Below are 14,786 nucleotides of genomic sequence, written 5' to 3'. Positions count from 1 at the left end.
AAGGTCTGAGCGGGCAACGTAGTAAGGTGCGAGCGACGTAGTAAGGTCTGAGTGAGTGACGTGATAAGATGAAGTGAATGAGGAATTACATTCCCAGTTCAGTCGCCTGCGCTACATTTGTGTTATTTCACCAGCAAAAGAGATATAAAATAATTTTATGAAAGGCGTTGCCACATATGACGTCATTGATTAAAAAGAATACTTTTATTCCATTATTTTGACCCTCATTTAATTTCCGTTGCAGCTGATAACTGCTGTGATTGCCTCTGTGTGAGGTATGTCATCTCATGTGTAAAATCATAAAAAAATATGTGGTGTAAAGATATTTATAAAATGTGTCACTGCGTGTGACATCAAACCTGGTGTTGGCTTAATGGTTAGGGTGGTGGGTTTGGGATGCTAGGATCCTGAGTTCAAATCCCCCTTGGTTGTTGAATTAATACCAGGTGGGGTTGACTCTGCCTGTCATCCTTCTGATGTCGGCAAAGTGAGTGCCAGCATGCTGGTATCCTGTGTTGGAGTGGAAACCCATCCAGGATTGTGTCCAATAGCCAAGGAGACTGCTTAGGCAGCACCAATGCTCTGCACAAAGTATGGTCCCAATGGATTGATGGTATGACATCAATGAATTTAATTGAATACTTAAATTTTGCGATGTGGTGTAAGGTAATTTTATTTGTGGGAGTTTGGAGGGAGGGGAAGGAGTGAACGGTGGGAGAGGGAGGGGAATGGGTGCGGTGGTCGTCCGGAGGGAGACTGTGGGGTGAGAGGAGGCTGAGGAAGGAGTATGGGTGGGATAAGGGAGGGAGAGGGATGGGAGGAGAGCAATGCCTGGTACCTTTGCTCATAATGAATAATGAACCAAATATAATGTATTTTACAATGGAAACTTGAGATTTTTTTTCCACTCCCAAAATGTAGCCAATGTGGTCAGTCGATACTCAAGGTGCACCTGAGAGCATATAAGAGCATCTCAAATCCCAAGGTTTCTGGACCAGGGCCCTTTAGCAAGCTCTGGACTTCTCTCCTGAAGGCCTTCATACTCGCACCATGTGGGCAAGTAAATATCCATCATTTTGATTTCTGTACCCCCCCCCCCCTTCTGCCTCCACATTTCAAAAATCCTGATATCTAAATATATATATATATATATATATATATATATATATATATATATATATACATGTTTGTACACACATACACTCACAATAAGCATTATGTATATCGTTTTGTGTCCCTGACACGAACCTCAAACGCTCAGAAAAAAAGTTAATAAACAGCAAATAAATATTATTCTATTGATATGACTTCCACGACTCCAGAACTCACTTCTATTGACAAATTCCTATTCCCTTCATTCCATATGTCATTCGGAAACCAGATCATGCCAAAATCATGGTCGAACCACACCACTCGCTCATTTGAGATAATTCCACGGGTTCTCAGCGACATCTTTTGGACAAGCAACGAATGACAGCGTAAGAGAACCGAGTTGTTCTGGCGAGGGACAGGCCACTGAAGCCAGTGATCTGTTTCACTCCAAAGGGAAATTATTGAGATCGTTTTTCTGAGTGCACCTTATGGCTGGGTCTTCCTAAATCATGGGGTTTGAACTACAGGTAAAAATGAGTGTCCAACACTCTCTGTGAAAAGCATTATTTTAGCTTTTTTTAAATTAGTTTGGGGTCTGAGAAGCAGAATTAGCTATATGTGTCAATTCTCATCCCCCTGCACTGCTCCCCCACCCTCTTGAAGGGGAGGACATGTGGGTGGCAATCCTGTCTGACACATCTCGACGATTTATCATTGAAGAATGTTGATTTTGGTGTCAGATGAAAGTCGAACTGGTGTACAATTGTAGAACACATTCACTTCAGGTATACTCACAAACATGCCCCCATGAGATGCCCCCATCCCAATCAATGAAGCCTAGTTCTGACAAGGCATCCCTTCTGCACATTATTAGCCCCCGTTGGACTTAGTCCGAAACGAGGGCTTATGGATTTGGTCTCGATTTCCGTGTGCGTGTGTGCCTGCGTGCGTCCGCAACCATATCTCGGATATGTCTTGACCGATTTTATTCCTACTTGGCAAAAAGAAAACACATGATGGTACACATGTGCACGTCATTTTTTTTGACATCAGATCCAAGATGGCCGACTGGCGGTCATTTTCGTTGTTAAAAATATTCCCGGTGTCAAACACGTCCTCAATCATTTCTCGGACATGCATTTACCGATCTTCTTCTAACTTGGAACACAGATTTTTAATAACGGCATACATAAGTACGTTGTTTTTCTTCAAGATCGGATCCAAGATGGCCGAATGGTGGCCATTTTAGTTGTTTAAAATAATCCCGGTGTCAAACACGTCCTCAATCATTTCTCGGACGGACATGCATTTACCGATCTTCTTCTAACTTGGGACACAGATTTTCAATAACGGAATACATAAGCACATTGTTTTTCTTCAAGATCAGATCCAAGATGGCCGACAGGCGGCCATTTTAGTTGTAAAAAACCCGATGTTGAACACGTCCTCAATCATTTCTCGGACATGCATTCACCAATGTTGTTTAAACTTGACACACAGATAAAAAAATGAGGGCCTACAAAAGCACATCATTTTTTTTTCGAGATCACATCCAAGATGGCCCACTGTTTGCCATTTTGTGACTTAAATGTGTCCCCAACCATTTCTCAGATATGCATGGTCCAATTTTGTTCAACCTTGGCACAAGCACAGTACATGATGGAATACACATGCTCTTCACTTTATTTTGCAATCTGATCAAAGATGGCCGACTGGTGGACTGATGGCCATTTTAATTGTGCATAAATATGGGTGAGCCCTTCAACTCTAAACAGCAAAATTACTAAAACAGGGCCTATAACATTTAAGTCTTTTTTACTTGTTCTTCAAGAGGGAAATTTGAACAAAGATGTCACTGAAGCCAAACATCCAATTCCTCCAATGTCCTGTAAAGCTATTGTCATTCTTCTTCTTCTTGCATATGGCAACTTGGCTGCCAGGTCGCTATAATTTTGTTGGGGTATGACTATGCCCCTATACCAGTGCACTGGTACTCATTTCGCCAATCTCAGAAGGATGACCAGCTGAGTCAACCCCACCTGGTGTTAATTGAGTGGCTAAGAGGGCTCAAACTCAGGACTCTAAGATCCCAAGACAGCCACCCTAACCACTAAGCCAGCACCAAGCTTAGCTGTTGTCATTGATACAGGAATTCTCATGCACTCACTGATTCCAAAGCCAACCCACACCACATTTGATGACTTTTTTACCATGATGTTCTATCCATACTTGAGATCTCAACTCTGTAGCTACGATCAGCTGCCCATTGTTTGGGATTGGTATTTTGAGCACAGTATCAATGAAACGATATCAAAGAGAGGTAGCTCAACATCAGGCACTTGTAAACATGTGCTGGGTGCCACACAAGTCCCACATGGTCCTCAACTCCGGAAACAATTCCTCTCCGATTCAAGTATTAAGGAAGAACTGCTTGAGTACCTTTCTCTGGAAGCAAGTATGGCCAGATACCATGATGACAAACATCTTCTGATGACCTGAAGGGACAGTGTTGTTCATGTTGGTCCTGGTGACATCGTGATCAATACCTGCAATCAATAGAAAGCTGATACCCATATCGTCATACATCTTATGGCCGCTGAAAGGACATGCCGATCTCTTCTCGTCCGGACTTGTGACACAGATGTCCTGGCTATTGCCATTTCTCAGCTGGCTACTATTGACCAAATTTACCCTGGTGTTGAACTCTGGGTGGCCTTCAAATGAGGCAAGGACACCTCCTTCCTGAATGTGAATGCTATCAGCCACTCTCTTGGACCACAATTGACTGGAGCTCTTCCCTTCTTTCATGCCATCTCAGGCTGTGATTCCACAAGGAGCCTATAAATGAAGGGGAAATGGATGTGGGAGAATGCCTGGCAAAGGATTCCTGAAGCGACATGAGCTCTTCAGAGTGACACAAATCAGCCATTTGCAGAAACCAGCGAAGAAAACCAAACTGTCCCAGAATGGATGGTTTGCAGCATGTATGACCCAATGGCAAAAATTGGCAGTTCCATAAACGACCTTTGGTACTCCCTCTTCTCCCAGAAGAACTGTGATCTAGAGCCGCTTCCACCCACACACGATGCATGGCGGCTTCACGTTTGAAGGGCAGCATACCAAACTGCTCTGAGGGCACAAGTCATCAGCCCATCGTGGATCTGGCCCTCTCCAATTTGAAGGAAAGTGAGGGTAGTGGACTAGTGCCCAACTGGACCATGAGCGGGACGGCTGGGGAGGTCTTTGAGGTAGATGTAAACTGTAGTTGCCAAGGGAGATGCCCATTAGACGAGGGCGGGAAGTGCTCTTGCTGCCAGGCCCAGCTCAAGTGTACAGGACACTGCAAGTTCATTTGTTCTTCAGTCTCCACCGAGCAAGGGTTCATCATTTATTACCTCTGCCACCAAAGGTGGAAGGAGGTTATGTTTTCACCCCTTTCTGTCTGTTTGTCTGTTTGTGTGCAGGATATCTCAAAAAGTTGTGGACGGATTTGGACGAAACTTGGTGGACAAGTTGGGTGTGTGACAATGACAAATTTATTTGATGTTGGTGAAGATCTGAATCTGGATCTGGATATGAGATTTATTTAATTTCTAAAGTGATTCTTCACTATTGAGAGATGGGGCTAAAAATGATATATTTATCGGGTCTGATATGTTCTATTGGATCAGGCATTGCACGGCAGAGGTATGTGCTCCAGCATCCATCCATTGGGACCATACTCTGTGCAGTGTTGGTGCTGCCTCAGCAGTCTCCTTCACTATTGGGCACAATCCTGGACAGGTCACCACTCCGACAGAGGATACCAGTAAGCTGGCACTCATCTTGCCGACCTCGAAAGGATGACAGGCAGAGTCAACCCCACCTTGTATTAATTAAACAGCAGAGGTGGATTTGAACTCAGGATCCTAGGATCCCAAGCCCACCACCCCCACCATTAAGCCAACACCAGGCAATATGCGCTCCACCGAGTGCCCTTCTAGTTTCTTCCTAAATTTATTTTGTAATTTTCCTCTCAAGAAAATACAAAAAATGGATGGTAAAGGGAGAGTCTTGCACTATATAATCACGACCACATCGGTATGTCCTTGTGACAACGTTTATGCATTCATTGGAGGAATATGGGTGTACGTGTGCATAAATGTGAATCAACAATTTATAACCGTTTATTTATTTTTGTAGAAATGTATCAGTCAGTGCTAGATTGGTTAGAAGCTGGGGTCTCCATGAACCATATATTTTTAATGACTACATTTTGATACTTTTATGTTTGATTTATAGGAATTAGCATATTGAAAGACATGCTGACCATTGTGAAGGTCATGTTTGAGGTCACTGATACATGCACCAATTTATGTTTCTTGAAAAATAGATATTATTTCATGTGTCACACATAGTATTTCTTGACAGCCATTGCCATACTTGGGATCATGAGAACATCCCCCCCCCCCAGGGAAGTAGGGGGTGGGGTTCTCATCAGGGCATCCCCCCCCCAGGGAAGTAGGGGGTGGGGTTCTCATCAGGGCATATGTGAATATGCCCGATGGATATGTGTTCTGCAATTGTACACCAGAAAGGCTTTCATCTGACACCAAAATCAACATTCTTCAATGATCAATTGGCGTGTTGTGTCAAACAGGATTGTAACTCACATGCTCCCCCTTTCAAGGGGGGTGGGGGTGCGTCCATGGGGATGAGAATTGGCGCATGTATCTAAATCTGCTCCTCATCCGGGCGTAGTGGCATGCGCCTGTAATCCGGCTACTCGGAGGTTTGGGTTGGAGGATCGCTTGAGGACGGGAGCCCTGCACTGGGCCACGCTATGAGAGGGTGTAGGGCAGCCCGGAATCATGGTGAAACCCAATCCTTATCCCTGCGTCGTAAGAGGCGACCAGGGTTGCATCAGGAAGGGCATCTGGCGTAAAACCTGTGCCAAGTCAGTATGCGGATCATAACGGATGATCCGCTGTGGCGACCCCTAACAGGAGCAGCTGAAAGACGAACAACATCTAAATCTACTCCTCAGACCCAAACTCGTAGAAAATTGCCAAATATTGGATTTTTTTTACAGAGAGTGTCAGGCACTTCAGGTTTTTGACCCCACGATGAAGCAAGTCATCTACAAATGGTTTCGTTTTGTGCATCCGTCCATTTATCAAATCTCAAATGCAAGCTTTAACAGAGACAAGCATCATCAAGACTCAGAGAAGTCATGGGTTTTTAACTTGTGCTGTCTACATTATGAAGCAGACCCACGAGATAACCCCACCTGAATGAAGCCCTCTTCCAAGTTGGATATAATTTGTAAGCCGGTTTACAGGATTTCCGAGAATTGGGTTTTATGATATGTACTTCCTTCGATTATATTGTTCAAAATATCCGTTTATACGAACACAATTTGGAGCATCAATGACAGAGGACTGATGGAAGTTCAAATTTGTTCATAATTTATACAAAATTGCATTCATATTCACAGACTGCACTTGAGCCTGCGACCTGCAAAAGTTATGCATTACGTTTCATTGGATGCTGAAAACACAAAAATAAAGTCACTTTAAATTTTAAGTCATCAAAGTAACTGTACTTATGGATTGGAGTGAAAGCTTTATTTTTCAAAAGAAGAAGATAGCTTCGATTGGAGGGTTTATGCAAACAGCTTGGTAAACAATGGATTTTAGCATCTCACCAACAACGGCACGTGTCAACCAATCAGAGAATCGTTTACGTTAGTTATTGTGTGACTGAACGTTGCTTTCTTCCCCGTGCAAGAGAAGTGAAAATTGGGGTTAAGCAATTGGTTTATGGCTCTCTCTCCATTACGCATGTTGTGAACCAGAGGTCAATTGACGTCGGTCGGACCTGGGGAGTCATGGATTCACTGAATCATGGGGTGTGGCACTGTCGGTACCTGTGCAGGAGGATGAAAGTCCAAGTCTTTAAGTCCTTGGTGCTTCCAGTCTTGCTCTATGGATGTGAGACTTGGACTCTGTCAAAAGATATGAGACGGAGACCTAACTCCTTTAGTTCCAGGTCTCTTCGGAGAATCCTTGGCTATTGCTGATCAGACTTTGTGTCCAATGAGTGGTAGCTCAGAGAGACTCAGATTAGATTTGTTACATGTTTCGTCCATGAGCATCAGCTGCTGTATGGACATGTGACTCGATTTCCTGATGCTGATCCTGCTTACCAGATTCTCTCAACAAAGGAGTCTCATGAGTGGAGGAGGCCAATGAGCTGAGCATATGCCTCATGTTTGCAGCAGGTTGATCAGCATCTCAAGGAGATAGGGATGGGCCAGGCATCTGTCTGCCGAGGGGATGGCCAGATGGAGGCCCCTGGAGTACTGGTAGAAAGTGGACACAGCGGCGTGCTGCTCTGGTGCATGCTCCCATACCTGACCTGTCTGTCCGTCTGTCCCATCAGTTTATGATCGATGAAAAACTTGTTTTAAAAATTTGTCATGTTTTGAACACAAATCATAAGACAGGTCTGTCGTTTTACCATACTTTGTCTGAATTTGTCCCAATAGCACCCCCATAGATTGCTGTTCATGTGAACTCAGCAATGAATATATGTGCTGAATTTCAAAAAATGGGTTTGGGGTGGTCTCACTGGACAATTGCAGAATGTATGACAACTCTGACCTACAATTATTCTCACCAAGTTGTCTTATATCATCCAGTTGTCCACCTATTGCTTGCGTCATGGTTTTCCTCCATGCATACAAGTTACCCCAGGATGGCATTCTTTCTTCTGTTCTTCTCTTGGAGGCTTGTGTCCCTTGTAGTATTTATCCTCTCCCCAGCCCAACCCCTCTCAATGATTTACTTTCCCTTCAAAGTGGGCACCATTGAAGCATTATGGTACTGCACGATTGCATCAAGTGATTACATCACAGGGGGGACAGTGTGATAACATCAAGCTATGGTGAAGAATTGGGTTGTAGAATTATGTGAGGAAGGTTGCACTGTACCTGTATGATGGATTGTTATAAATGGACGTATAGGTGTGTGTGTGTCCGTGTCCGTGTCCGTGTCCACAATGTCATATGATTATTCAGAAACGAAAACTGTTGTTGTCAACGCAGATGCATGGGTTCACCATTGGTTCACAAACCCATCTCACCTGCTCATTCAGCTCTTTCCTTTGCACATACCCCACCTTCTCTCCCTTTCTTTCACTCCACCACTCTTCCAGCTCACAAAACACAACCCAACCCTTTCTAAATGGTCCATGAATATCAGGGACTTATTCAGTTTGCTCCTTACTTGTCACCATATCACTGCCAGATATCCTCTTTCTTACAGCAAACTTTCTTTCACATGATGTCCCAGACTTGCTCATCTCCCTCTCTACGTTATAACTTGACTCCATTTGATGGACCAAATGCTTGTATGGTATACATCAGGAATTATATTTCCCATTGCTTCACCTTATGATAAACTATCCACATATAATTTCCCTGGATTTATGTCCCTCTCCACAGCAGTATTTTTTTTTATGTGGCCAGTCCATCGCCCGACCAACTGTGATGACTTTATGTACTCAAATGAGGCCCTCTTCAGCCAACTTCAATTCCCTACTATCCTCCCACTCCAACTGTCTTTTCCTATTCGACAGCAACTTTAACTGCCATGATTCCTGCTGGCCTGGCATTGGTACTCACACCACTGTTTATTTGTAATTGCAGTCAATGTCATTTGTGAGACTTCAAGCCTTATCAATTTGTAGGTTTCCCAACCCATATTTCGCCTAATTTTCCCACTCTGCTGAACTTGATCATGTCCAACCTCCCTTCCAACCTTTCCTGCTCTTCCTGAGATCAAGTACTCATGAAAGTATCTGTCTCTGGTGGTTGTCAGGGACTCACCAATATGTCACCATATCTAGCACGTTAATTAGGGAGATTTGATTAACCTGCAATCTAACACTGACTGGTTTGTTATCAATTTATCTCTGGACATTGATGGTGTCTGGGACTTGTTTCTCAACACTCGTATATCTCTCCACAATCAGTTCGTGACTTCATGCCTCCAGATATCCTGTCAAACATCCCATCTGATTAAAAAAAAATAATCATGTGATGAGGGAATTGATGTCATAGAGCAGCTTTTGGAAAATTATCCCACTGGTGAAAATCTGTAGTCTCTCCGTAAAAGTCACAATTATTGTGTTTATGTCTCAGATGTGCTGTGTCGGTTATATTGGAGAGAGTTGTGAACGATGCTCACACTTCGGATGAGTGCCTTGATTTTGTTTTCGCAGAAAAGGCCAAGATCCCAAATTCATCTCTTCCAGGACCCATCCTATCCCTCCCTCTCACTGAAAACTCCCTATACCTTGTGAGCTTATCTCTCACAATGATGGGGAAAATTTCGAACCACTCTTGACTCAATTGAACTGGTTGGTATCAATGCATTAATTCTCAATAGTTCATCTTCTTTGTTTACTACTCTTTCTCTGCTCTTTGTTTACTACCGAAACATCAGTGAAAGTTACAAATGTTACTCAAATTCATAAGAATGGTGCCAAACTCACCCTTTCAATCTTACGTGTGTATCGGTAGATGAGTTAGGCTCTTTCTCCATCAATGCATGAAATGAATCATTATTAAGCTGAAAATGCATTTTAGCGCATTTCCCAGTAATTTCTGAAAGCCTTTGTGGCTCGCTGATTGACAGCGAAACACTCGCCATGAATCCAAGTTGTATCAAATGAAGTACGATAATAATTCTCACGATAACACAAATTGTTTTTCGAATGTCGGTTGTCCATTTTCAGTGCAAAAGCAACAAACTCATTATATATTAATGTTGTAAAAAAATTGACAAATACAGGCACTGGATTATTTTTTTTCCTTGAAATCTAATGATACATTCCATTTTATATTCTAAATCAATATCCAGTGTGTGTCGGTGTGTAATAATTATAATATATATATATATATATATATATATATATATATATATATATATATATATATATATATATCTGACTATTTGAGACTGTCAGTTGCAGCATCAATAAAACAATCTGTTACATTGCGCTTTTCATGAAGAAGGAAAATCTCAAGGTGCTTTGCACAGACAGTAAAAGTGGAAATTACAGAAAAAAAATTAACACCGACCTCGATCATCACCGACACACAAATGAAAAGACCGTTATTGCTGGGAAGGTCTAGATGGCGGCCTTGTGGTTGACACACAAAATACGACGTCACGAGAAAAATGCCCATATTGATGCGTCTGCAGGTGCACACGTACCTGGCATTGTAAAGGCAAGCTTGATATAACTGGATGTGGTACATTGGCGGGTTTGTAACCATCGGCGTTACTTGCAATCTGCAGAGCCATTTCTTTTGTTTGCGGGCGCGACAAACCCCTGGGGCGATCAGGACCATCACGAAGCAATTCAACCTTTGAATCATATCGGCGGTACATCCGTAAAGGAGTTCCCTGGATGGTCCACGGTGCAGACCATTATGAGCAGAACATCGACCATCGGATGGGAACGGGGCGAAGTGCATCTCAGATGTGGCTCCATCGGTTCGGACGCAGGCATAGGCAATGGAATTCTAGAATTCCAAGGCTGGGAAGCATAAAAAAAAAACTTTATTACGCCATCCCGCAGCACGTGACATGTGGGGGCCAATAGGAGAGGCAAGTAGCTCATAAAGTTGAAATGTGTTGCAGTAAATGTCCGGGAGGAGCGAAAATTTACAGCGAGTGGTCTCGCTGAGGTGCGCTGCACTGCAAACCACAACAACCACCAAGGCAGTTTAAATCACTTTACATGCAAATAGCCCCTTTTATATCTTACAAGCTGGTATTGAAAAATTATACAAACAATCAATGTTATAATCCATCAGAAACACATGTGCAAAGTGCCAATTCATTCGCACGGATCTACGGCAACGAGTTCACTAATAATAATTTGGGCCGAATCGCTCAACTATGGGTCACCGGGACACCATGACTGAAGCATAAATGGGGTCTTACCGCAAGGACAGCTGACCACATGGAGACTAATGTACACACGTCATGCAGCGACGGACTAATCTCATCACCTGCCTACCTGTAAAATCTCATGGATGGAATCATGGAACAGTCAGTCTCACTCTGCGCTCTTTTGTGTGATTGTTTCTCTGCACGATTGTTCCGAACCACATTTGCGCATGAAGAGTTATATTGCGTTTGACCACCTTCCTAAATGAAATTCGCATTTCATAAAAACATATATTAAAAAACAAAATCCCTGTTTTTATTCACTCAAGTTCACGTTTTTTGTAAAACTTTAAACACTATCCCAAAACGAATGACCTGAAACAACTGCTTTGAACTCTTCCTTCACACGAGGCTTGTCGGTGTCGTACGAACCACGACTGTGTGTCCTTATGTGTTCACTTGATTTTTATAATTGTGTAGGAAATAAATTGTTTTTTTTATTTCCGTTTTCATGTTTGTAATCGGTAGATATGATCAAGGTAATTCTGTTTTAACAATTTGCTCTAAACAAAACAAAAAAACAACCCTGCTGTTAGTGTCTTCTCACTTTCCACTCTATTTATGTTATATTCTGGTACGTTCTGTGCTCTAGCTCTTCCACCAGCCTCAACTTCATTTACAAAACCCTCTTAAACATTTTTTTCAAATTTATTCCACTTTTGTGGGGTCTTTTTAATCAAATCAAAAAGAAAAAAACAATTATTTTAGGAAAGTGTTTGAGTAACATGTGAATAACTAACTTTCTCTTCAGCTAGTAACCAGATAGGGGTTGAGGTCATAGGGAAATGATGGTGGAAGGTGTTAAAGGATTTATTACCCCACACAAGTAGCACACAGCAGGGGTAAGAAATTAACTCACTCTGTCTGTCTGTCAGTCTATGATCGAGGAACTACTTAATTTCAATTGAATGTTATATTTGGAACACTCTAGAACATGAATCGAAACACAAGCCTTTAGTTTAGCAAGAGTTTGTCTGTATTTGGAAAAGTTGTACGGAATCTGGTCCCGAGTGCGCATGTGCACGGCACGGTGAAGCAATTGCTCCAGTCTGCCTGGCAGTCAAACAAAATTGAGAATCATTCCAAACAAGAACCTGACTGTTTTCAGGGACATCAGGAAGGACAAAAGCAACAGACATGGATAACTAATTTAACACGTTAAATAAGGTGGTGTAAAAGATGGTGCATCATCGACAGTAAGCTTCTGATTTACCTCATCCATTAGCCAGCAATGCAAGCATCCTTCCAACAAAGGCTATTCTGACAGAGGCTTAATGACGCAGTCAAGCGCAACTTTATAGCAGCTGTGGCCATCTTGGCCGTAAAGGGAAGTCAGTTGAGCAGAATACTTCTCACCATCTGGCCAGCTACTTTACCCGTACTTGTCGTCTTACATGTTGAGCTTCGGCGCACCTGTGGCCATATGGCCTGCATCTTGAGGAGAGAGTGGGTATATGGAGCTGCACAAACCACACTCACTAAAATACAGCCAGGGTGCAGGTTTGCCGTGTGTCAAACATCTCCGCTCTGACAAACACCTGACCCATCTTCAAGTCCTACGGAGATACGTGAGCTGTGAGAGAAACAGGTAAAATATACTGCTGAAAGTCTGTATTAAATTATACTGGTCTGGTAACAGGTGAAATATACTGGTCTGAGCGATTGGGTTCCCCTTTCAGGACGTACATTTTATTACTGATCAGTTTATGGAAGCGTCCCAACGCTTTGGACTCACCATCAGCCTGAAGAAGACAAAAGTCATGCTCCAGCCTAGACCAAGGGGTGTATACATACCACCAAATGTCACCAAAGCAGGGGTGTCACTGAAAACCTTAAACAAGTTCTGCTACCTTGGCAGCACTGTACCCATGATGCCAATATCGATGATGAGATCACGGCCCACATAGTGAAAGTTAGTGGCACGTTTAGCAATCTGCAGGGCAGACTATGGAACATATATGGGGTGCGGCTCTCCACTAAGATTGTTGTCTACTCTGCAATGGTGGTAACTACCCAGCTGTATGAGTGAGACTTGAATCCCGTTTTGTCGTCATGCCTATCGTCTGGAGTAGTTCCACATGCGATGCCTTCACAAGTTTGCCAACATAAAATGGCAGGCCATGCTACTTAATTCAGAAGTCCTCCAAGCACTGCAACATTTCCGGGATACAATGCTTCCTCTTCACCACCAGGCTTTGCTGGGTTGGACACCTCTAGCATATGGACGACACCAGAATTCCGAAGCCGATCTTCTACGGGCAGCGCAAGGAAGTATCGTGATCAAGAGGAGGACAGCGAAAACCTTATAAAGACATGTTGAAGACAAACTTAAAGGTGTGCAACATCAGCCATGACTCATAGAAGGCAATTGCAGTCAACCATTCTCTCTGGCACGCCACTTGTAAATCCACTGTGGCATCATTCAGACAATGCCACACTTGGACAGTAAAAGACAAGAGATATCAGATAAAGTATGGGACCATGCCAGAGACTTGCCCTTCCAGTGCGACGTGTGCAGCAGGTCCTGTGCATCAAGAATGGGACTCATTAGTCACCAGCAGAGCCATCAAACATGGATGAATTTCATCAAAAACGATGACTTACTCAATCATAACTTTGGCAAAACTTTGTGCCATCTCGACCAATCAAATTTGCCACACACTCCGAGGACAGAAAAGTAGTGAGATTCAGACAAAATGGTGGCACTCGTGATGCAACGACAGAGCTCATTTAGTTATTCGTGAACACATTTTAAACTTTGTATGTGCAGTGCACTATTCTAATGCAGAAGTGCAATCATCATACTACAAGTCAAGACGTGCCTGCTTGTTTCTTTATCATCATAAGTGTGTGTGTGTGTGTGTGTGTGTGTGTGTGTGTGTGTGTGTGTGTGTGTGTGTGTGTCTGTGTGTCTGTGTGTCTGTGTGTGTGTGTGTGTGTGTGTGTGTGTGTGTGTGTGTGTGTGTGTGTGTGTGTGTGTGTGTGTGTGTGTGTGTGTGTGTGTGTGTGTGTTCTAAAGCCATGACCCTTTAACCATTGGAGCTTATGTCATAATTGAGGTTTTTTTCGGATGTGAATGATGTCTCTGCTCCTGTTCATCAACGGGACACCAGTGTGACCACTCCTCATTTTCATAAATGCCAAGGTGAGCCAATGAAAAAAAGCCAAGAATTCACAAGGTTTCGGAAAAGCGATGATAATAGAAAACCTATAGAAAACCAAGACGCCAAGGTGAACAACGAATAGCCAAGATCTTGTGAAAAAAGCCAAGGAGTGATCACACTGCGGGACACCCCAGTGGAGAATTGCTACACGTCCCCAAGTTCCAGTGGGCAAGCATCTGAATCCTGGAGCTTCCCGACAGCATCTTTGCCTCGAGCCATTGCATCACCCAAGCTTGATGTTGCATGTCAATTAATGAGCAGTTTTAACTATAAACACTATTTTTGCTTTGCTTGTTTTCTTGTAAGAAAGGGAGATGCAACATAAGCATACAAAGGGGAATAGATTACTTTGGGCTTAGCCTTTGACCTGTACACAATGATTGCCTGTAGAAAACATTTGTTGCCTGTAGAAGGAAGAATCTTCACAGATATTCTCTCTTGGGAGGTAGGACAGGAGGGCTCTCTGTCGCTCTATGTCATGTTGCTTTTGGTCTGCTGAATAAACTAAAGGTTGGAAGACTCGCCT

The 14,786-nt window shown here is 43.0% G+C and overlaps 1 long non-coding RNA gene across 2 annotated transcripts in view; it reads left to right on the top strand.

Moving 5' to 3' along the window:
* Positions 1–5,509: 5,509 nt before the first annotated feature.
* Positions 5,510–14,786, top strand: part of LOC147030278 (uncharacterized) — a 72,357-nt gene continuing 63,080 nt past the window's right edge. For both annotated transcript variants that reach the window (XR_015056290.1, XR_015056289.1), the window contains exon 1: positions 5,510–9,495. This is a non-coding gene — a long non-coding RNA (uncharacterized LOC147030278). The remainder of the gene's footprint in view (positions 9,496–14,786) is intronic.

This window comes from Eptatretus burgeri, chromosome 3 (assembly GCF_056783735.1).
Source record: "Eptatretus burgeri isolate ZD-2024b chromosome 3, Ebu_testis_v1, whole genome shotgun sequence".
NCBI classification, from domain to species: domain Eukaryota; kingdom Metazoa; phylum Chordata; class Myxini; order Myxiniformes; family Myxinidae; genus Eptatretus; species Eptatretus burgeri.
Note: the sequence above shows the minus strand (reverse complement) of the source record. Positions and strands in the feature narration are given on the sequence as shown.